General features: G+C 41.1%; 2 long non-coding RNA genes across 2 annotated transcripts; both read left to right on the top strand.

The window, feature by feature from the left end:
- The first annotated feature begins 37 nt into the window (after window positions 1-37).
- Window positions 38-14,883, top strand: LOC132539396 (uncharacterized). The gene is made up of 3 exons (XR_009550654.1): window positions 38-157; window positions 12,951-13,067; window positions 14,494-14,883. It is a non-coding gene; the product is annotated as an uncharacterized LOC132539396 (long non-coding RNA).
- LOC132539397 (uncharacterized) lies at window positions 166-863 on the top strand. Its single transcript, XR_009550655.1, has 2 exons — window positions 166-566; window positions 762-863. It is a non-coding gene; the product is annotated as an uncharacterized LOC132539397 (long non-coding RNA).
- Window positions 14,884-25,089: the final 10,206 nt, after the last annotated feature.

Raw genomic sequence — 25,089 nt, 5'->3', positions numbered from 1 at the left:
CCCCTCGGCTCCCTCCTCCCTCCCCCTGGCTTCTTTTCTCCTCCTCCTCCTCCTCTGGCTCTTCCCCCTCCCCAAACTCCCTCCCTCCGCCCGGTTCTGCGCGCAGCCGTGGGATCTCGGAGGAGGACGGCCATTAGGCCGCGTGTGACCATGTAAGGTAAACAGGGGGCTCATGAAGTCACTGAGGACCAATGGGGAAGGCGGAATGGGGACTGGGGCGGGGCTTGGCTCCGGCAGCCAGCTAGGATTGGCCCACCACGGATCTCCCTGCTGCCTTACAAGGCGGTGCGAAGCGAGCTATTTTTAGAGGGCTATATAAGGGGGCTGAGGCGGCCGCCGCGCAGCCTGGGAGTGCTTGCGCTGGGACGGGGAGGGTCGCGCCACACTCGCGGCGGCTCCCGGGACGCCGAGGCCACCCTGCTCAGGCCGCAGGCCGGCCTCCGACCCTCGCTTCGGTGCCTGATTGACTCCCTGGCGTCCGGAGTCTGTGCTCGGAGGGAAAGGGATCGCTGTCGCCGTTCTGGCTCTGACGCGACCGGTCAGGATGTGAAAGTCCAGAACGCAGGGTTAGGATGCCTCCTGGAGGAGGAGCTGGGCTGGAGGGCCCCGACCGGCCGTCGGGGGAGGAAAGACTGACACTTCCCATCTCGCCTCTCCCTTCTCGGGACAGGGGCGGGGAACTGCAAAGAGAGGTTCTCACAACTGAAAAATAAAACAAAAGAAAAGACACCAAAGCCCCTCCACCAACTAACTGCCCACAGGTTGCACAGCTGAAGCGCCAGAGGAGGAAGGGGTACACAATAGCTAATAGAACAAAGGCGAGAGGCGGCGAGAAGCAGCCTGCGCAAGCCCCGCCCCGCGAAGACCACGCCCCACCTAGGGCCGCCCCTGCAGACTCCGCCCCTTTAAGCGCCGCCTCCTGTAGGTCCCGCCCCGCCCCGAGAGCGACCCCGAGGTGCAGCCCCGCCTCCCTCCCGCTTCCCTTGACCCACAGCGAGGGACCCAGCGGGAAGTCAGGCTCCCTCCCTGTTAGATTTGAGGTTGTGGCTTTAAAGCAAACTAGTGGGAACTCAGAATTGGGGGGGCTGGCGAGAGACTGGGGGATAGGGGGTGGGGGTGGGAATGTGCTTAACCATGGGATTCACCTTGAGACTTCAGAGGGGATGTCCCTCCAACCTGCGGCTTGGGCTCTGGAGCTGGTTTGTAGAGACAAGTTCTAACTCAGGTGCAAAATGCAGTGTTAGGGACTGACCACTTGTTAGTTTGACCTTAAATGGTTAGCATGGCCCAGGCTTCTCGAAAGGGAAAAAAAAAAAAAAGCATTGTGGGCTGAACTTCCACTTGTGGAGTGATTGCAGAATTTGGTATTCAGAGAAGCTTCATTGTACCCATAATGGGAGAAATGTTCCCCTTAATAGACATTCTCAGTTTTTCCTCCTTCTGACTGTGTGGGACTCCATATCACAATATTTTAAAGATTGTATTGTATAAGGAGCGCAACTTGAAATTCAGTGTTAGGGGAAATTAAACAGGAGTTACCAGGAATGAGGAAACACTAGTTTGTTTGCCTTTTGATATCTGGCTTTTTGTTGGTCAAGTGTGCATTCCCATCCTATGAACATGATTGGTGCATTTGCTATAATCTATAGACATGCAGTGTGCAAACATCTTGGCACATTTATTGTGTCTACTCAATAGTTGGACATATCATACCTGAAACCTGAGTTCATCTCAAACATTCATAAAATGTTACAAAGGTGCTCTGGGGTGTGTACATATGTCTTTTCTCTCTTTTAAAAAATATTTTATTAATTGATTTATTGGATCCAGAGCAAAGTTAATAATGAAAGGAGTAATAGAGACACAGAGAGAAAGAACCCTGCTGTACTGCTTCATCACTCATGAAAGGTTCCCCCTGCCAGTGGGGGAACTTGAACCTGGGTCCTTGTACTTTATAACATGTGTGCTTAACCTCTTGCATTACCACCTGACCCCTTTCTCTGTTCTTTAAAAATGAAAATTACACACAGGTAAGTTATCAGTATAGTTAGATACATGCTGACACCTATTTGAATGGCAGCTCTGAATCTTGGAAAAGCTGTTAGGGACCTTCTCAGAAGTGGAAAACCACTTAGAGTCATTACATCCCAAATGATGCATTAACTTGACCACTGTAATCATTGGTGTTGGTGTTGGCACTTATGAATTTGAACAAATTGCTAGCCCAGGCCTCTGCCCACCCATCTGAGAAACAGGACTATAAGAATCTGCTTTGCAGGGTTGTTTGTTATGAAGAGTCAAAATAACTTTGTAACTCACTGCAAATGTTATTTCTTGAATGCTAGGTGTTTGCCATCATTATCACCTTACTTTAGCTAAGTAAACTAAATATCTAATAATAACCATGGTGGGAACATACCAGCATCTTAAAGAAAAGGAAGTAGCAATCTCTTCCTCATTTATAATCAAGTCTCCCCTGCTTTTTCTGGACATGCTGTACTTATTGCAAAGGGAGGAGCAGCAGAAGGGAGGTTCCGGAGTAGGCCTTTGAGAAGAACTGGGTATAAAAGTTCAGAAGCAATAGCCTGCAGTGAGTAGACTTAGATTCAGTAAATGTAGCAAACAAGTAGAAAGACCTAAAAAAAAAGACACCATAAAGTACTTCATCAGACATTTACTACTTAGGCCTATATACCATCCTCTTCTACCCCCTACTTCACTTCCATCAATCACTTTAAGCCTAAACTCAGCAGATAAAAGAAGGACTACAAAATCTGGATAAAGGCAAGAGATTGGAAAACTTCATTAAGGACCTTTATGGTCACTACCAGGCCACCCCATCATCTGGGGCTCTAGTCAGGGAATTCTTGGATTCATGCATAGACATGATGGATCTAGCACATCCCTCTCTCCACCACAACTGGTAATTTCTATCAGGAACATCACCGTAAGCCCTCTTGTGGGCTTCTGTAGGACCTTGCCTTCAGTGTAGAGCAGCAATGGTAGGTACTGCCCCACTCTCTGAAGGGAGGCTGGGTCAAAATACTCTGCCACTTGAGGAAGACTGGTCCTGAAATGAGTGCAGCCTAGAATATTCCTAGCAGTGACCATGGATTGTGAGCTCAGACGACAGGGACGCACAGGTTACACAGGCTCCAGTGCTTTAGATGAATAGACATGGACCCTAGGTCAGATCAGCGGGGTTTACAGTTAACGATATTTCTATACTTTGCTCATATTTGGGAGCTAATCCAGCTTTCTGGGCCTATTCTCAACTCTGACACCATCTTCCCAAACTATGCTTTTAGTCCACTTGCATGCTAGCTATTGGGCTCAGGCAAAATTTACTGAAGTCATGGGCCCATATATAAAATAGCCTCCCTAGCTTCTTCTCCCATGAAGACCCCTAGTTTCATCTGCTTCATTCCTACCTTTGGGTTCCTATTTATTAAATAATTTGTCCTGTTTTATATCTTACTGCCTTTCAGTCACCGAGTTGCAGACACTACCATGACACCATCCTGACTTCTCTGGGCAGACAACCTCACTAATATGTCCTGGAACCTCCCCTCTCTAGAACCCTACCCCACTAGGGAAAGACAGAAACGGGCTGGGGGTATGGATCAACTTGCCAACATCCATCTTTGGTGGAGGAACAATGACAGAAGCATTCACCTTCTGTACCCCATAAAGGATTTTGGTCCATACTCCCAGAGGGATAAAGAATAGGGAAGTTGCCAGTGGATGGGATAGGACACAGAACTCTGGTGGTGAAACCTGTATGGAATTATACCCGTATTATCTCACAATTGTGTTAATTATTATTAAATTACTAATAAAAACAAAAAAAGAGTTCATGAGCAATAGGGAAAGAAAAATAAAACTTAGATAGAGGAAAGTTAAAAGGCTAAAGCTAGCAAGGTAGCCAGCCTAGATAGTGTGCCTGTTTTGTCATGCAGGCATCCCAGATCCTAGCAAGTCCCTGGTATGCTGAAGGAAGCTTTGATTTTGATGCTCCCTTTCCCCCAACCCTTCTCTTAAAATTTCATCCCAGAGTGAGTGGTGAAACTCGATGTAGATAAAGACGATAGATGATAGAGAGATGACTGATCAAATTCACACATCTAGGAATCAGTTGAGCAATGGTTTAACTCCAGGTGAATTTTCTATCTAAAACAGCTTTGCAGGGGATTCTCTGCAAGTGATGGGATGGGTTTTCTTCATTTCACATCAACATTTGTTTATCCAATGCTACCATTAGCCATCCAACTTACAGAAAAACACAACTAAAACTTGAAGACCTCATCATGTCTTTTTTCAGAGCTTTATAGAATATTTTATAATTAATTCTGAGTTATGCAATAGGGACCCCTAAAAGCACTTTTTATTTTTAAAGTTTTTGTGAATGGTTTAACATTGATTTACACAGTTATAAGACTATAGGATTATAATCCCACACCAGAGTTCTGTGCCCCCATTTCCTCCACTGGAAACTGCATTAGCTCATTAGTTCTCCCAAGATCACAGATATGGGTTGAGTATTATTTCTACAACTCTCTACCTATATTTACTTATATTTGCCCCTTTATTATTTTTTTTTCCTATGATCCTTCCTTCTCCTGCTTTCTGAGTCATACCTACTACTTCTTAGTGTCCTTCCTTCTTCTTTGTATTTTTTTTTTTCCTTTTCTCTCTCTGGATCCTGATGGATCAGAGCCTTCTGGTCATTTTCTCCTAACATTTACCCCTCTGAGAATATGAACCAAAATTCTTTATGGAGTACAGACAGTGGCAGATCTGGTTTCTGTAATTGCTTCTCCGCTAGACATGAGCATTGAATAAAAGCACATTTTTAATATTAGTCAGACTTAGTTACTTCTTATAGCCAACGACCCTAATCTAAAAGTGCAAAATAACAAATTAACATCACAAAGAAACTTTGACAGTCAAACAAACAAACAAAAATAAATAGCATTACTACAACTACAGCATCTAGAATACTATCTCTGTGCCTGATAATTTCACACATGTTCACTTGTGATCTTCACCACAGCCTTATGAGGTATCTTTACTTGGAGGAGAGTTATTATCACTCTGTTTTCATAGGCAAAGATACCAAAGTTCAGAAAGGGCATGTAATCTGCTAATATTGTGTGTCTCTTACATAACAAAAGCCGATTCAAATAAAACCTTACTCCATGTTGATTCCAAGTATAGACTTTGAATCAACATCCTATACTGCAAGTATAGACTTTGAATCAACATCCTATACTGCATTCTTCATAAGATACTAATGCCATTTTTTCATAATATCATTCTTTGGACTTGATCCCATAAGAAACAAATAATAAGGACCCGGGTGGTAGCGCAGTGGCTTAAGTGCACATGGTGTGAAACACACAGACCAGCGTAAGGATCCCAGTTAGAAACCCCAGCTCCCCACCTGCAGAGGGGTCGCTTCACAGGCGGTGAAACAGGTCTGCAGGTGTCAATCTTTCTCTCCCCATCTCTGTCTTCCCCTTCTCTCTCCATTTCTCTCTGTCCTATCCAACAACAACAACAGCAGAAATATCAACAATAAGAATAATAACAACAAGGGCAATAAAAATGTGAAAAAAAAATGGCCTCCAGGAGCATGGTGCAGACACTGAGCCCCAGCAATAACCCTGGAGGAAAACAATATATATAATAAATACATATATTTGAGAAATAATATCTTATGAAAATAGTGGAAAAATGATAAAATAAGTATAATCAAAGAATTTCATTGCTACCACTAGAAATACTGTAATTCATTAATACAGAAAGATTTTATTATCCCAACGTGGTCTACACTAGTAAAACTTTAAAATAAACTTACTAAAACAGGAAGCGAATATCAGAATCATTAGTGAAGAAAAGTTTGCAGGGGACTAAATAATAAAACATCATTAAATACATTATTAAAATTCTATTCTATACTGAGCACAATTTATGCCATATATGCAATCGTGTGATAATTACAGAACGAATAAATAATAAATCAAGAAGGTGACAGTTGGATTAATTTTTTTCTATAAAGAGTGAGCACCTTATAACATGCTTTATTTTTATGTTTAACTTCTACAGCATAATCAAAAGGAGTGTTATTTTTGTAAAAAAAAAAAAACTTTTTTGATGGGTTCATCAACTTTCCCATCGGTCTCAATTAATCTTTAGTCAAAGTACAATCTTCTTAAGCAACACTTTGTCTTCATCTCTTTCTTTTACCTTCATCTTCCTATTTAATTCTACAGATACACTCTTCCCACTTGCTTTACTTATCTCCACTGATATCTTGAAACCTTAAAACTTTTTGTGTGATTTGCAATTTCAGTTTGCAATAGAATGGAATGTATTTGTGTATCTTCATGTTCACTACCTACTAAGCGAGTCTAGTGTGTAGAAGAGATGTTTTAATGGGTTGGAATGGGTTGGGGTGGGAGAGCTAACTGTTAAGTGGTTGTATCGTTGATAAATATTTTCATGTACTAATGTCCTTTACTTCCTTCACAATCTTCAATGGAGAAAATATGAACATAGGGAGCAGGTTATTTCATAGAGAATTAGAGTGTCCCAGAGATAGAAACTGATATGCTATGATTTGAATGCAGAATAACATGTATGTGGTTATATATATATGGCATTCATAGAATATGCTGGTTACAACCTAAAGGAACTCCATGGTCTTTGGCGGTTATTTATTGTCAGTACAAAGACATTTCAGTGTTTTCCTTGTGAGATTAGATACCAGGGCTTTGACTTGTTGTGTGTGTTAAGACTGAGGCTGACGTGTAAGGTTTCTGGTCCCAATGGACTAAAGCAAATAGATTTTTTATTTTGGTAAGTTAACCAAAAAGTCTTGGCAGTCCTCTCCAGAAAGAATCCTAATCTTGTCATTGACTTTTCATAATTCTGTAGGCATGTTATAGTTTAATAAGTTCATTTCTAAATGAAATGTCAAAGTTAATCCTAAACTTTGAATATTATAATTCAGTGGGTCATATAAAAAGGACAGGGAATAGGGGGGTACTCTGACTCAGGTAGTCTGTTGCTTAACAAAAATGGGATATTCTATAATGGTAATGGTGAGGAATTCACAAATTTAACAAAAGTCTACTGTCAGAAACATCTTGCCCTGATCTTAGGATGCTGGATATTTCCTGTCATTATGACCTATAGTATGTAAGTCCTATTATGACCTGTATATATGTAAGTCCTAATAAGACTACTACTTACCATCACATTTCCAGCTTGAACTACCAGCATTTGAATGTGCTGTCATCTAATGAAGAACAAAATCATCTAATTTCAACCACTCATTCAACATATATTATGCAAAACAGTCAGTCATTCAACATGTATTTAGCAAAGTGTATAGGTTGAAAATAGAATGGTAAACACCAATGCATTAACAATGTCAGATAGTAGTACTACATCTCAGAAGTTAGAAAGGGTATTCAGTGTGTCTAGGCCAACCTTCAAAAGTCCACTGCTTCCCTCTCCAACATTCTTCCTAGGAGATGCCCTGCTGTTCCAATGATGGGGAAATCCCAGCAGGCACTGTGTTAACTGCTATGACTGAGTCTACTGTGTCATTTTCTCCATCAACCAATAACATCACAAGCTATTCAGAAGGTTCTGAACAAAGATTTTTGAGAAAGAGGCCAGGAGGAAATAAGAAAAAGAAATCTAATGAAAAAAAAAAAAATTTGAATAGAAAGACCAAGACAGTTGTGAAACTAGTGAGCAACTGAATTGTTAATGATTGAGGAATTACGGCTCTTTGCAATGTGTGAGGCAGTTGGTAGGATTGTGTTATGTTTTGTTTGGGAGCATTTTTTAAAATTATTATTATTGTGACATGTTGAATATAGGACAGCATTGCTATTAACATATTAAATATCATTGTCAATGTTTTATTTATTATTTTTCTTTTAAACTCACCATTTCCAGAGGGTTTTGCACACCGTTAATGGGATTTAACAGCAGAATGCATCTCAGATTGTGTAATGGAAATCAATGGGAGAATAAGATTGATTTGATAGAAAGTCTCTGCACTGCAAAGTTTGCTGACAGTGACCATTCCTTTAAGTGAGGGATACCTATTCCACAAGTGCCCAATGATGAGTTTTTATGTGTATGATAGATCTGGGTAGTTGGGAAGATTAATAATGTCAGCATGAGTTTTTTTGCTGATGGGTTCCTCATTTGAATTCCACTGGCTTTTCCTTACCAGAAGGATGCTTATCTGAATGGTTGGAAGAGGCTGCTGAGTCACAGTTTTCAATACTGGATGCTAAGTCTTCTCTGGAGTTATGTAAGGCAGATGCTCTCATCTTCCCCCTTTACAGTCCTAATTGGTGGGGCCAGGGGTAGGCTGGGGAGAAAGGTCCCATGTCCACTTCAGAATGTGCAAACCGTTCCCAGCTCTCATCTTCCCTTACTGCTTTGCAGTGCTCAGAGATCACTGTAAGGCAACGTGGTCCCACTTGACACAGGATCATTTTGTTTAGGCCTCTTCCAGGCAGGGCCTCACATCTGACATATTCTACTACCTACATGGTTCCACTGTGGTCGTGACTAGGAACACCAGGAAAATCCCATTTGATGAAATCCAAAGGTATACAACTCAGAGAGTCTCTCCATCTAACTTGTTTAAATGCGAAATTCTACCTAACTCTGTCAGTGCCCAAAGCAACCCGTTCATTGCTTTTCTACTTTATTAGTTCTTGTTTTGTGTGGGATGCCTATGTTCACCTGTGCGGATTATTTCTGTCCATTCCACATGTTCATGGGAATTGTTGTTCTTTGAGAAAGTAAGTTCCTAGAACATTCTACTAATTAGTCATCCTATATGGAACCCAATTATTTGTTATGGAATGTGTACATATTATTTTTAAAAGCAAGTTAAAGATCATTCAAATTGGAGCTGAGTGGTGACACACCTGGTAGGACATGCATATATATTCACACACAAAGACTCAGGGACAAGCCCTTGGTCCCCCACCTCCAGGGGTAAGATTCACAGTGCTGCAAGTTGGCATCTCTCCTCCTCACTGTGTGTCTCTCTTTCTCTCTAATATCTGTCTTTCACCCTCAGTTAAAGAAAAATAAAAAAAAATAGCTTCAGGGAAATGATGATAGAGTTGTGCAGGCACACCCCCACCCCCGTAATAACCTTGGTGAAAAAAAAAATTGAAAATTTATTAGAAAATCCAAGAGTGGTATTCCTCTTTCTTCAGTGTTCTTTGGACATGGTATTGCTTGTGCTAGCTTCTGGTAAGCTGGCCTAAGCAAGAGGAAGTTAGGTTCTCTCAAATAATGTGAAATATGGTTGGAAGAAAACAGAATTTCTGAAGACCCCAACAAAAAAAATCTCTGTAATTGTCTGGATCTACCTGCCAACGCCCATGTCCACTGGAGAAGCAATTATAGAAACCAGACTTTCCATCTTGTGCACCCCATAATGATCTTGGGCCCATACTCCCAGAGGGCTAAAGAATAGGGAAGCTTCCAATGGATGGGGTGGGATGGAGAATTCTGGTGGTGAGAACCGTGTGGAATTGTACCCCTCTTATCCATTGCACTTGTCATTCATTATTAAAAAAAAAAACTCTGAATTTAAAATGACCAAAATCTGCAGAAGGTATGCGATACCTTGTCAAGAAAAAGAACAAGAAAAAGCCCATTTTATATAGTTATTTAGAGGTCATGCTTTTTTTTTTTAAAAAAAAAAAAAGATCCTTTCCAGTCTATCAGGAAACAGGCGGTGTTATATTTTGTCACATTTTTAGAGAAACTGTAATCTTGAATATTGTAACATCTTACAAGTGATGAAATAACAGACTTTTCTCAGAACAAGTAACACTAGCCAAAGGGAAGCTGGGGAACAAAGGTGTGTTAAATTCTAGTTTCTTTTGTCCTGGAGAAAAGGATTTCCTGATACTAAATGATCTTTAAAGATCTCTTAGACAAAATAAAAAGATCCACTTCAATGGTCTGAAAGTACAGGTGTTCAGCAACCTTAATTTCCCCTTTCTGATTTGCCTTTTACCAATGCAGACTTTTGATTTATAGTTTCATCTTGTGCTAGACTTGCTTATATGAGATTGCCTTTGTAAACATATAGTATTGATTTTTATTTATTTAAGTCATTGTTTATTGTTGCCTTTTCTTCCTGAGAGAATGTATGAAGAGAGACAATAAAACACAGGAACAATAACACAGAAAACTATTATCAGCATATAAAAGACTGAAGAACCAAAGAAAAAGGAAAGAAGGAATATTATAGGATCCACTTAGACCTGTGTCTCCCCTTAAACACTGAGAAAATTCTGTTGTTATTTGTAAATCATTTCCTTACAAAATTGACTCATATGGGATTGAGAAGATAGCATAGTGGTTATGCAAAAAGACTTTCATCCTGAGGCTCTGAGGTCCCAGGTTCAATCCCTCATACCACTGTGGGCCAAAGACCACTGAATCCTACCTCTGTAAACTTACTGTTTTTTAAACTGAAAAAACTCATCTTTTTTTCTTTCCAGTTCTGGTGGGACTGTTAAGATTTATCCTCATTTCAAGTAATGATTTCAGTTACCAACAATTATTGCGCATCTATTCTGTCAAATACTGGGCCGGGGTTGGGGGTGGGTAGTCTCTAAGGGTGAATGAGACTGCTTCTTGTCCCACTGGAGTTGACTTGTTAACTGCAGAGAAATGCAGCCAGAAAATCAATGAGAGTAATATGGCAGACCACATTATTTGGACAGATGCATTTTATGTAAAAACAACCAACTGCTAGGAAAATATGTATATGGACATAAACATTCATGAGATGACAAGATAATAAAGAATTATTGGACTGAAATCTAAGTGACAGCAAGATTCAACATTGCTTCTGGCAGTGAGCAACAGCCTTAAACTCAGCATTTCAGCTCTGGCCATATAATAGAAAGAGCTTTAAAAAGTGATTGAGTGATGTGATAGACAAACTGGTCTTGGATGAGCCCTCCCTCTGAGAACAATTAGAAAAGTTAGATCAAAAAAGTGAAATTATATGATGAATTACTGAAGAAGTAACAATGCTACAAGAACTCACCAAGTCTAGTTCTTAGACAGAAAGGAAGATTAGGGGTCTGATGGTAACACACCTGATAGAGTGTACACATTGCTATGTGTCAGGACCCTGGTTCAAGACCCTAGTCACTATTTGCAAGCAATGAAACAATGCTGCAGGTGTTTCTCTTTCTCTCATTCCTTCTTCTCTCCATATCTCTCCATCCCTCCCTATTTCTCTTTCTATTAAAATAAAGAATGGAAAAGGGGGAAAAAAAGAGGAAAGAAATGAAGGAAGGAAGGGAGGGAGGGAGGGAGGGAGGAAGGAAGGAAGGAAGGAAGGAAGGAAGGAAGGAAGGAAGGAAAGGGGAGAAAGGGAAAAAGGAGTGGTGGAAATTGTTATATAGGTATAAGTTCCCAATGATGAAAGAAGAGAGGAAGATTTTATTCATAGATTTTCTTTCAATTTGAGAGCTAATCTCTGCCCTAATCCAGATTCCTAGCCATATTCTCAACTTTGACACCACCTTTCCATACAATATTTTTTGTCTACGTCCATGTTAGCTATCAAACTCAAGCAAAAACTACAAAAGTCACAGACTCCTAGGAACATACCTAAAATAGACTTCCAAGCTTCTTTCTACCCTGGGATTACTATTCTCATCTGCTCTATTCCTATTTTTTGATTCCTTTTTATTGATCATTTTGTCCTGCTTCATATATCATCAGCTTTTAGACACCAAGTTGCCAATGCTATCATGATTCCATCCTGACTTCCCTGAGCAGAGGACCTCACCAATATGTCCCAGAACCTCACCTCTTCAAAATCCCTACCTTATTAAATGGTGCATAATTATACCCCTGTTATCTTATAATTTTGTAAATCAATATTAAGTCTCTAATAAGATTTTTTAAATTAATTTTTGATAACTGATAGAACAGGCAAAATTAATGACGCTATAAAAGATCTGTGAAGCAAAATAACAACAAAATGGTTGTGTGACAATGTCTGTTCATGGCAGTTTTTATGATTGTGGTCCCAGTAGACTACATGCAGTAGACTATATTATCTTGGTTTGCGTAATTATGCCCTATGAACTTGCACAAGAATGAAATTACCTAATGTCATATTTCTCAGAACATATTCAGTTAAGACACCTATGACAGCATAGAACATGGCACACAACTTGGGGGTCAACAAAATAGCCCACTTGCAGTACACAGACTTGCTATGTGCATGACCCAGGTTTGAACCTGGCCACCACATTGGAGGAAGTTTTGTTGCTATAGTTCCTCCGTCTCTCTCTCTCTCTCCTAAAGATGACCAAAAATAAGTAAATATTTTTTACAAAAGAAAATATTTTCAACTCATGCGCAATACCTGTCCAAATAGAACACACACTGTGCCATGTAAATCTCAGAAAATGGCAAGCAATGAAACAATCCAAAATTGATTATCCAACCACAAAGGAATTAGGCAAGAAATCAATAATCAAAATATTATTTTAAACCTTGTGCCTATAAAGTCTGTAAGTTTATGACAATGTACCATAAAACATAAATATATAAATATAGATATATGATAAAACAAATATAGTAAAATCTTAGAGGTAGAATGTAGATGATGAATGTGTGTTAGTTTGCTGGAAAGTTCTTTCAGTTTTGCTATTCATTTGGAAATGTTTGCAATAAATTGGTGGAAAAAATATGAACCCAGAGTCACAGAGCAGAGAGGGGGAAAAAAGAAGAGAAGAGAAAGAGCAACAAAACAGCATATTATTTTTTGACAAGGATTTGTGGCCATGTCAGTTCTAGTATCAAAATTCTTTGTATCTTTTTCACTGCACAACTTTATCTCCAAAATATTGTTTCAGGTTTTTTAGCTGTGTCTGGAGGAGAGCTAGCTGTCATAGTGCTCTAAGAACAAACCCTCAGGGCTGGGCAGTAGCACTTTGGGTTAAGAGCACAGAGTGCCAAGCACAAAAACTAAGGTAAGGATACTGGTTTGAGCCCCCAGCTCCTCACCTGCAGGGGGGTCACTTCACAAGCAGTGAAGCAGGCCTACAGGTGTCTATATTTTTTCTTCTCCTCTCTGTCTTTCCCTCCTCTCTCGATTTCTTTCTGTCCTATCCAACAACAACAACAGCAACAATGAAAAGAAGATCCTGCCAGGAGCAGTGTGGGTTCTTAGTGCAAGCATGAAGCCCCATCATTAACCCTGGGGGCAAAAATAAATAAATAAATAAATAAATAAATAAATAAATAAAATAACCCTTTCTGTAGAAATTTCTCTTCTTTCTGTATTTGCTTCTGGAATCCCCAAATCCTAATGCTTTGATTGGAATATGTTCAGTGATGTGCATACCTGCCTGATCTGTCTTGTAGATAGAGATGGCTGAAAGCTCAGTTCTGGTCAATAAGATGTAAATGGAAAAGTTATGGGATGTATTGGTTGGCTAGGGATGCGATAACAGAGCACCATAAATCGGTTGGCTTCAAGTACAGCAATGTATTGTCCCAGATTGTGGAGGCTAGAAAATGGAATCAAGGTATTGACAAGCTCGGTTCCTTTCATAGGATGTGAGAAAGGGTCTGTTCCAGACCCCTTATTTTAGCTTGTAGATGGATATATTCTGTTCACACAGAATTCTCCCTGTATGCTTATGCCCTAATTTTCCCCTTTCATGATGACACCAGTTTTACTAGTCCACTCTAATAATCCTATTAGAACTTGATTGCCTCTGTAAAGGTTTTAATTGCCAACAAGGTCATATTTTGAGTACTAGGACTTAGCACTTCAATACATCATGCATGATGGGGTAGGGAGGAGGGAGTCACAAATCAGCCCATAACATGGGGAGAGTAAAGTTTCTGGGCAAGTCTTTGTTTTCCTTATTAAAATGATAGTCCTGCCTTCCTCTCACTTCACTCCTCAATTCTGTCTTGTATACCACCTGAGTAGCCCGAGCCGCTTTCTGAGACAGCAAAGGAAAGAACCAAAGAATTAAAGAGCTGAATCAGGATTTGGACCTGATTCACTCTGGATCTCCTGTTTCATGAGAGAAGTGAACCTTTTCCTAGGTGTCTTTACAATGGGGAATTCTGCTACCTATAGCCAAAAAACAAAACAAAAACACAACAACAACAACAAAAACCTTCTTGTATATTATCATTCTGAAGAAAACAAACAAACAAAAAAGCCCTGACTTCAACTCTACCAAATAGCATTAATCAATCCAAGTTTAAGATGTTAATTATTCCTTAACAATACTCTTAGCCTGCATGTTAGCTATAGGGCTCAGGCAAAAAAAAAAAAAAGTAAAGTCATGGACCCCTTAGAATATATCTAAAATAGACTTCCTAGCTTCTTTCAATATGAAGACCCCAAAATTTAATCTGCTATACTCTTACCCTTAGGTTCCTGATTATTAAGCAGTCTGTTCGGCTTTACATCTTAATCTTTTCAGCCACCAAGTTGCACTTCCTATTTCAGATGCTACCATGAAGCCAACAGGATTTCTCTGGGCTGAAGACCTCACCAATGTGTCCTGGAGCCTCACCTCCCTAGAGCCCTGACCTAGTAGGGAAAAACAGAAACAGGCTGGGAGTGTGGATCAACCTGTCTATGTCCATGTCCAGTGGAGAAGCAATTACAGAAGCCAGACCTTCCACCTTCTGCAACCCATAAAAAACTTTGGTCCATACTCCCAGAGGGGTAAAGAGTAGGGAAACTTCTAATAGAGTGGAGGGGATATGGAACTCTGGTGGTGGGAATTGAACTGTATGGAACTATAACCCTCTGATCCCACAATTTTGCCATAATTATTAAATCACTAATAAAAATGTTAGTTATTAGCAGACTATATTTACAAACTATTTAGTCAGAATTTTTTGAATGCATTGTGTGCTGAATGCACCATACCTCCACAGACCATTTTGAAAAACAATGTCTAAGAAAAATATGTATGTTGGTCCCTGTCCACCAACTGCCATCAAGCTCCCTTTTGTTGCTAGTCCTCAGAGGTAAACAGTAACTCCCAGCCTCCAGTACTGTTTCTTGAAAAATCCATAAAAATAGACTTGGATGGCCTTCCTTCCTGTTTATACCAAAGTGCTTGGGTGTAAGAGGATGAGGTTATGACTTGTTACCCTCGACGGAGGAAATTTTAGCAAGTCCCTCTTTGTACTTCTTTGATGACTGAACATGAGATCATTCTTATAGTTAAAATTTATGGTCTTGAATACACCTCCGTTCCCTCTCACGTGTCAGGTCCTGTAATGATCTCTTTCAGAATTCTCTGAGAAGTCAAGAGAGTCTGACAGTATTGGCTGTTATGTCTCCATATTCTCAGAGTGACAAGAAGCTTTTGGAGAAGGACAAGACAAGAGCTGCCAAGAGGTAGCCAGGATGTCTCCAGAGCAGCACAGGGACTCAGGTGAGGCAGGAGAAACACCTCTGGAATAAAACTGGAGGAGGCTGTTGCTCCCAGAGCTTTGCAGGATAGGGTCAACACAGGCAGGACAGTCAGGGTGAGGGTCTTCTAATGTTCCTCACGAGCACTTCCTGCCTTACCCTCCTCCTAACCCTGCCCCATGGAAGAAGGCTCTCTAATGGACACCACTATTCCCTTCAATTCATTTCAGTTGCTATATACAATGGCTGCTTCCCGGTTTTAACCTGAATGTTTTATTAATAACAGTTGAACAGCTTAAAAAAACTATTTTTTTATTTTTACCACCAGGTTAGAGGGAGAGAAGGAGGGAAGGGGAGAAAGAGAGAGAGAGAGAGAGGGGGGGGGGGAGAGGGAGAGGGAGAGGGGAGAGAGAGAGGAGAGAGAGAGGGAAGAGAGAGAGAGAGATTCTTTTTTTTTTATTTTCTTTTACATTCTTTTTTTTTTTTAAATTTTTTATTTAAGAAAGGATTAGTGAACAAAAGCATAAGGTAGGAGGGGTACAACTCCACACAATTCCCAACACCCAATCCCCATAACCCACCCCCTCCCATGGTTCCCATTCTCTATCCCCCTGGGAGCATGGACCCAGGGTCGTTGAGGGTTGCAGAAGGTAGAAGGTCTGGCTTCTGTAATTGCTTCCCTGCTGAACAAGGGCGTTGACTGGTCGGTCCATACCCCCAGTCTGCCTCTCTCTTTCCCTAGTAGGGTGTGACTCTGGGGAAGCTGAGCTCCAGGACACATTGGTGGGGTCTTCAATCCAGGGAAGCCTAGCCAGCATCCTGGTGGCATCTGGAACCTGGTGATTGAAAAGAGAGTTAACATATGAAGCCAAACAATTTGTTGAGCAATCATGGATCCCAAGCTTGGAATAGTGGAGAGGAAGTGTTAGGGAGGTACTCACTGCAAACTCTAGTGTAGTCCTGCTTTCAGGTATATATTTTATAGTTTATGGATACGTGTGCACATAAGCTGAGAGAGAGATTCTTGCAGCACTGCTTCACCGCTTATGAAACTTTCCCTCCTGAAAGTGGGCACCAGCGGCTTGAACCCAGATCTGTGCAATGGTAATGTGTGTACTCAACAGGTAAACCCCACCCAACCCTGGCAGCTATGTTGTTGATCATAAACCTACTAAGAACACAGTGCCAAGGAAAGTGAATTTTCTTTCCTGCATACACAGGCATTTCATTTTCATGATACCTCTAAATCTAGATGAGTACCTACCTACTCAAAAAAAATGAATTGGACTTTTACATATAAGATGTGGAATCCTAAGAAATTTGGCAGCCATGGTCAGGGAGAAAACCCAGTGACTGAGTACACGCCATGCATATCTGAAGCCCTGGACTTGCTCTCTCCAGAGCAGTGCCCCAAGTCTTGGCTCTAGATAATAACAAGAAATACAGGACAGCAGTTGGGAAGATAGCATGACTGGCCAAGTCTTAGACATGAAGAGTCAAGGCTCCTAGTACCACTCCTGGCTCCTTATGTGCCAGCATATACTCTGCCTTCTCTCTTCCTTCCCCTTCCTCTCATGTTGCATACTAAATAAATTTATTTTTAATTAAAAAAATATTTATTTATTCCCTTTTGTTGTCCTTGTTGTTTTATTGTTGTATTTATACTTGTTGTTGTTATTGATGTCATCGTTGTTGGATAGGACAGAGAGAAATGGAGAGAGGAGGGGAAGACAGAGATGGGGAGAGAAAGATAAACACCTGCAGACCTGCTTCACCGCCTGTGTAGCGACTCTCTTACAGGGGGCTTGAACTGGGATCCTTACGCTGGTGCTTGTGAATACATTTATTTTTAAAAAAGAAATACCACTTTTTTTTCTTTTTTATTTAATAAAGGATTAATTAACAAAACCATAGGGTAGGAGGGGTACAACTCCACACAATTCCCACCACCCAATCTCCATATCCCACCCCCTCCCCTGATAGCTTTCCCATTCTCTATCCCTCTGAGAGCGTGGACCCAGGGTCATTGTGGGTTGCAGAAGGTAGAAGGTCTGGCTTCTGTAATTGCTTCCCCACTGAACATGGGCGTTGACTGGTCGGTCCATACTCCCAGTCTGCCTCTCTCTTTTTTTTGGGTCACTGGGGAAGTGGAGCTCCAGGACACATTGGTGGGGTCTTCAGTTCAGGGAAGCCTGGCCGGCATCCTGATGACATCTGGAACCTGGTGACTGAAAAGAGAGTTAACATACAAAGCCAAACAAATTGTTGAGCAATCATGGACTCAAAGCTTGGAATAGTGGAGAGGAAGTGTTAGGGGGGTACTCACTGCAAACTCTAGTGTACTTCTGCTTTCAGGTATATATTTTGCAGTAGTTTATGGATACATGTGAACATATGCTCTCTCTCACAGAAACTAGTGTATATCTAGGTTTTGGGACTTTGTTAGAAAGTGAACCACCTGAGATGAAATTAGAGTATACTATGAAAGGAAAGGTCTCACCCGAGTAATGAAGCTGAAGGGTTGTCATTCCACACGTGAAGTCTCTGGACACAGTCTGAAGCGAAGCATGTTGAGGTGGCAATCGTTGCGTTGATTAGGTTGTGATCGGCAGATGCAATATTATTTGATATGGATTGGGAGAGGCATACGGGAAAGTGGGCCCTATCCAAGGGTTCCAGGACTGGGGGAAGTAGAGGCTCTACAGTGGAGATGTGAGGTTCCTGCTGTCTTAGGGTTCCAAAAGACAATCGATAGTTAATGTTATCATCACATTATTTGGTAATTGGGTTAACTTTGAAAAGTCCTTTTGTTAGGGTTTGCTGTACAGTACCCAGTATCTTGTATATAGCTGTGCTATTGGTTGATTCTGATCTACTTGGTCTAGGCTTTTGAGAGAGTCTGCATATCAATTACACAGCCTATATATTGAAAAGATTCAGTTTGTGTTTTGAAAAACTTCGAGACATACAATTAATTTTCCACCTCTCGTATTAATTAACTAGTGATTTATATGACTACATTTTACTAGGAGTGTATATAAACACCATTCCCACCACCAAAAGACTGTGACCCATCCCTCCCACCCACTCCCAGCCCCCTCTGGCCCAGGAAGCTGCATGTCTACCCCTCACCACAGGGTTTTTACTTTGGTGCCCTACTTACAATTTGGTCAGGTCCTGCTTTTAGTTTCCCTTTCAGATCTTCTTCCTCAACTTCTGTTGATGAGTGGGATCATCCCATACTCATCTTTATCTTTCTGACTTAGCTGACTTAACATAATTCCTTCTAGCTTCATCCAAGATGGGTCAGAGAAGGTGGGTTCATTGTTCTTGATAGCTGCATAGTATTCCATTGTGTATATATACCACAGCTTTCTCAGCCACTCATCTGTTGTTGGGCACCTGGGTTGCTTCCAGGTTTTAGCTGTTATGAAGTGTGCTGCTATGAACATAGGAGTACACACCTCTTTTTGGTTGGGTGTTATGGAGTCCTTGGGGTATAACCCCAGGAGAGGAATTACTGGATCATATGGAAGGTCCATATCTAGCCTTCTGAGAGTTTTCCAGACTGCTCTCCACAGAGGCTGGACCAATTTACATTCCCACCAGCAATGTCAAAGGGTTCCTCTGTCCCCACAACCTCCCCAGCATTTGTTGCTGCTGTCCTTTTTGATGTATGCCATTCTTACAGGAGTGAGGTGGTATCTTACTGTTGTCTTAATTTGCATTTCTCTGACAGTCAGTGACCTAGAGCAGTTTTTCATATGTTTGTTAGCCTTTTGGATCTCCTCTGGGGTGAATGTTTTGTTCATATCCTCCGCCCATTTTTGAATGGGGTCATTTGCTTTTTTGGTGCTAAGTTTGCTGAGCTCTTTATATATTTTGGTGATTAGTTTCTTGTCTGATGTATGGCATGTGAAGATCTTCTCCCATTCTGTGAGGCTTGAACTGGGATCCTTACGCTGGTGCTTGTGAATAAATTTATTTTTTAAAAAGAAATTCCACTTTTTTTGTTTTTTAAAAAATTATCTTTATTTATCATTGGATAGAAACAGCCAGAATTTGAGAGGAAAGGGGGAGATAGAGAGGGAGAAAGACAGAGACACACCTTCAGCTCTGCTTCACCACTTGTGAAGTTTTTCCCCTGCAGATGGGACCAAGGGCTTGGACCAGGGTCCTTGCACATTGTAACGTGCTCTCAACCAGATGCACCACCATCTATCCCCTAAGAAACTCCACATTATAGATGGGTCCAAGAATGAGTAAAATGACTGTCCTCAGCCCACAGAAGCTAGGGCCACTCAAACAGGAATCTGTCTTACTCCACCCCTGCACTTACTACCCCAACTTCAAACCTCAAAATTCCTGCTTTCTAAAAAACAAATAGTATTCCCTTGATCACTGCAAATTCAACCTCTTTATCACCTGGTCAGATTTTTTCAAATGACTAAATTATTATTATTGTTTTTTTTTCTTCACTTCCTGCTTGAAAAAGATCATTGAGTTTGAGAGTAGATCAGTATGTCAAATTTTCTCAAAACATTCTTGAAAGCCATTGTTTTTTTTTTCTTTTTTCTTCTTTTTTTTTTTTTTACTGAAATGTCTAGAAGGCAGAGCTAAATGGGGTCACCAGGTAAGAAAGCAGGCCAGCTTCACACACTTATTGAGTATGAGCAAGGAGAAAATGGAAAGGAAAAAGAAATCTTATTAGGTTTTGTAGGTCAAGGGAATTCCTTTCTAGCCTGAATTTTTAAACCTTCTGAATTTTAATTGAAAGTATTTCTCCAGGGTATTTACTTTTAACATGACTGTGCACTCTAATATATATTCATATATATGTATATATATATATTCCCTAGCCATCTTAGAAAAATATTACGAATTCCAGAAAGACATGACTGCATTAGGGGGAAGAATTCGATGTTGTGGACAGTAATTGTGGAATTTCTGGCAAATCCAAAGGCTCCTGGACTTCTATTGAGCATCACCGCTGGGAAAAACCCAGTATGATGCATAACTGTATACTCCCACCTAGGAGTCACCATTAATTCTTAAAAGAAGTGAGCAATATTCCTTTTAAGATTTATGACCAGCCTCACAGGAAACTATCGCCTCTAATTCAACAGTAAAAGGTTGGTTTTAGCCTTTTCTGGGGACTATTGTTTGAAAAGTATAACACTTGATGAACAAAGCTCAAGACATCCTGTTTTCCTTTTTTGGCCTGGTGTACAATATATTGCTTATTCTTTTTAAAAATATATATTTATTTATTCCCTTCTGTTGCCCTTGTTTTATCGTTGTAGTTATTGTTGTTGATGTCATTGTTGTTGGATAGGACAGAGAGAAATGGAGAGCGGAGGGAAAGACAGAGAGGGGGAGAGAAAGATAGACACCTGCAGACCTGTTTCACTGCCTGTGAAGTGACCCTCTGCAGGTGGGGAACTGGGGGCTCAGCCGGGATCCTTATGCCTGTCCTTGTGCTTTGCGCCACCTGCACTTAACCCGCTGTGCTACCGCCCGACTCCCTGCTTATTCTTTTTATAGTGCAAATGTAATCCAACGGATTAAAATTCTCGTTTTTTCCTTTATAACAAATGCAAAATCAAGTAAGTAGTAGATATTGCCACCCTTTTCTTAATTCGTGTGTATAATTTTACCCAAATAAATGGTTTATATTTTCTCCTGCACATTAGTTGGTCAGATTTTCCTTTAAAAAATATTTTTGTTTGTTTATCATGAGATAGAGACAGAGGGAAACTGAGAGGGGGAAAGGCAATAGACAGGGAGGGAGTCAAAGAGACACCTGCAGCCCTGCTTCACCATTCGCAAAGCTTTTCCCCTGCAGGTGGGGACTGGGGGCTTGAACCTTGGTTCTTGAGCACTGTAATGTGAGCTCTTAATCTAGTGTGCCACCGCCTGGTCCTTCAGATTTTTTCTAACTACAGCTACAACTATTACTATCACTATCAGTAATAATTGTAGATTATAACGATCTACTTATTTAAATAGAACTTTTTAATCCTTCTGACTCAATATGTTTTTACTTTGTGTCTTTTCATCTTTACTATGTCTCTAAAAAGAAGACTGATTGTTGCTTCTGATTGGCAGCTGAAAAAATCATCACACCAAAAAGCAAGGTGATAAGATGTGAGGACACACACATACACAGAAAGAAAGAGTGAGTCCTTCCACTCCCTTCTTATATTCAGATTATCTAGCTCTGGTTAAAGGTAAAAAATTAAATGCAGTGATCCTTCAGAAAGAATTTTCAGTTGGAAGAGTGCTTCACACAGTAGACATTTGGAATATTGTCAAAACTGGCCCACCTGAGCCAGCCCATTAACTACACAACTGTTTAAGCACTCCTAGTAGTATTCTTATGATCCTGTGACTAAACCTTGACTGTCTCACCCACCTCTTCTTCAAATTTTCCTAGCACTTTGCCTATGAAGAATCGCTTTAGACCCTCCTTGGAAATATACTTCCCCAGAGTACTTCACAGTGTTTGTGATAGTATCCTTGCTTGGCACAGTGCTGCCTGGCTGTGGGGGTCAAGAGACACCAAACTTGAAGCTGGTTTTAGCTGCAAATACAGGATACACAATCTGTCTGTTCTCCAGCCATGCGTTCTGATCCACTGCCTCCGGTAGAGGTACCTCGTTTCCTCAGGTTGCTGCTTGATTCACGGGAGTCTACTTTCCTTCCTCTATCCAACTCTGCTCTGTTCTGCAAGTCACAGGGATCTTTGTAATTATAGGAAGCTCAGAGATCATGGTATTTGGACATGACCCTGATCTCCATTGCCAGTGCTTAGAATACACAATGATCCAACCTAGCCATGTGGCCGGGGTGGACAAGGGAGGGCAGTCATCCACTACCTGCAACCCGTGAGCCAGTTAACCTCCAGCCTTAGCACTGCAAGGATAGCAGGGAAATGAATCAACTGAACTCTCAGACTATATGGGTTCTGATTCTAGCCTAGGCCTGTTCTTTGCCTCAGCATTCACATTCAGACCTCATGTTTGTCTTGATAATGACTATACATCAGAGAATACATTCCCTGTTTTCAGATGTAATGCATCATTGCACAGTTCTTTTTTATGTTTTTCTTTATTGGGGATTAGTGGTTTACAGTCGACAGTAAAATACAGTAGTTGGTACATGTGTAATGTTTCTCAGTTTTCCAAATAACAATCTAACCCCCCACCTAAGTCCTCCTCTGCCATCATGTTCCAGGACCTGAACCTCCTCCATGCCCACTCCAGAGTGTTTTTTACTTTGGTGCAATACACCAACTCCATTCCAAGTTCTGCTTAGTGTTTTCCCTTCTGATCTTCTTTTTTAACTTTTGTCTATGATCATCCCAGATTCAGCCTTTTGTTTCGGACTTATCTTACTTGACATGACTCCCTTAAACTCCATTCAGGACGAGGTAAAGAAGGTGAATTCACTATTTTTAATAGCTGAGTAGTAGTCCATTGCGTATATAGACCACAACTTACTCAGCCACTCATCTGTTGTTGGACACTTGGGTTGCTTCAAGGTTTTGGCTATTACAAATAATTAGCACAATTTTTGACTTTTGGGCTTGTGTTGCCAGATGTGGTAACCTTGTCCCATCTTTCCTCTGAGTGTCCCCTCCTGGACACTGGAGTCACAGTTCATAAACTTCAGGATGGAGGTGATCTGACCTTATCTCCAGGAAGGAATCCTGGCCCATCAGTATTTCACATTTCCCTGGGTTACAGGGATGATTCAGAAGTAGATCACTAACCAGGATGAGTCTCAGGTCTTTCCTGGAAGCTACCTGCACAGACTTGCTCGAGTTCAGTGAGTTGAGTGATGGGTGTTGGCAGGCTAGGAATCAAAAGGCACTGAGCAAGAGTCTAAGAACAGCCACCACATGAGCCACAGAATGATCCACCCTTAGAGGAAGAAATGAAGCAAAACCAAAAATGGATCCCAGGAACCTTCAGGACTGATTCATACTGAAGCTGAATCTATTCCTGTATTTGCAGTAGTAAAACCCCCTTTTTTGGCATGAGCCAGTTTGAGTTGTGCACTTTCTCACAATTTCAGTATGTAACTCATTATGAGGACAAGCAAAATAGTTCCCTTGGATAGTGAGTTGCTTTGCCATGTGTAAGACCGTGGTTTGAGCCTGCCCCACTCCCTACATACATACTGAAGGAAGCTTCAGAGCTGTGATCACTTCCTCAGTCTCTCTCTGCTTCTCTGTCTCTAAAAAAAACAAAATAAAACAAAAGCAAACAAAACCTCACCAACTGGCAAAATATCTCATATTTTCTCACTGTCTAAATCTACATAAAATGGACTGAATTAATACCCAGCATTCTTGAGAGCAGCAAATACAGAATCCATCATCCACAGAAGAGTTTCTAGAGCATAAACAGAAATATGAAAGCATAAAAGATTACTGCTTTACCATAAAGGCAACCTCCTCTTGCTATTGTCTCCCTTCAATCATGATATTTAAAATCTGATTCCTGTGAAGAAACTGCAAATTGATCTCTGAAAGAAGGTCTAGCACTTTACAGGTTATTTAGCTGGATGTTTGCCTTACTCCACTTGGAACTGAGCTCTGTAAAAGATAAAAGCAAGTGAAAAAACTCTCATTCTAAACTCCTACCATTCCCTATCCCCCATCTCTAGTTACAGACTTCTAGCTAGTACTACCCTAGTGTCCACTTATTTCTTTTTATTTTCTTTATCTTTCTTCCTCCCCACCCCCCCTTTTTTGCCTCCAGGGTTATTGATGGGGCTTGGTGCTTGTACTATTTAACCACTGTTCTTGAGGCCATTATTTCCATTTTTAAAAAAAAAAAATTAGGACAGAGAGCAATCAAGAGAGGAGGGGAAGACAGAAAGGGGAAGATAAAGACAGATACCTGCAGATCTGCTTCACCACCACCACCACCACCCCGCAGATGGGGAGCCAGGGGCTCTAACTGGGGTCCCTACGCAGGTCCTCACACTTTGTACTATGTGCACTTAACCTGGTGCACCAGCCCTCCCTTCTTTCCTTCTTTCCTTCCTCCCTTCCTTCCTTCCTTCCTTCCTTCCTTCCTTCCTTCCTTCCTTCCTTTTCCTTCCTTCCTTTCTTCCTTCCTTCCTCTCTCCCTCCCTCCCTCCCTGCCTTCCTCCAGGGTGATTGCGGGGGCTCAGTGCCTGCACTACAAATCCACTGCTCCTGGTGGCCTATTTTTTCCCCACTTTTTTTTTCTGCCTCCAAGGTTATTGCTGGGGCTCAGTGCCTATGTGCACTTAACCTGGTGCACCAACCCTCCCTTCTTTCTTTCTTTCTTTCTTTCTTTCTTTCTTTCTTTCTTTCTTTCTTTCTTTCTTTCCTTCCTTCCTTCGAACCCACTCCTCTTGGAGGCCATTTCCCCCTTTTTTTGTTGCCCTTGTTTATCGTTGTTGGATAGGACAGAGAAAAATCAAGAGAGGAGGGGAAGACAGAAAGGCAGAGGGAAAGACAGACACCTGCAGACCTGCTTCACCACCTGTGAAGTAACCCTCCTGCAGGTGAGAAGCAGTGGCTGGAAGCCAGATTCTTGTGTGGGTCCTTGCTCTTAATA

The sequence above is a fragment of the Erinaceus europaeus genome, chromosome 7 (genome assembly GCF_950295315.1).
Source record: "Erinaceus europaeus chromosome 7, mEriEur2.1, whole genome shotgun sequence".
NCBI classification, from domain to species: Eukaryota; Metazoa; Chordata; class Mammalia; order Eulipotyphla; family Erinaceidae; genus Erinaceus; species Erinaceus europaeus.
This window is presented reverse-complemented; position numbering and strand designations above follow the sequence as displayed.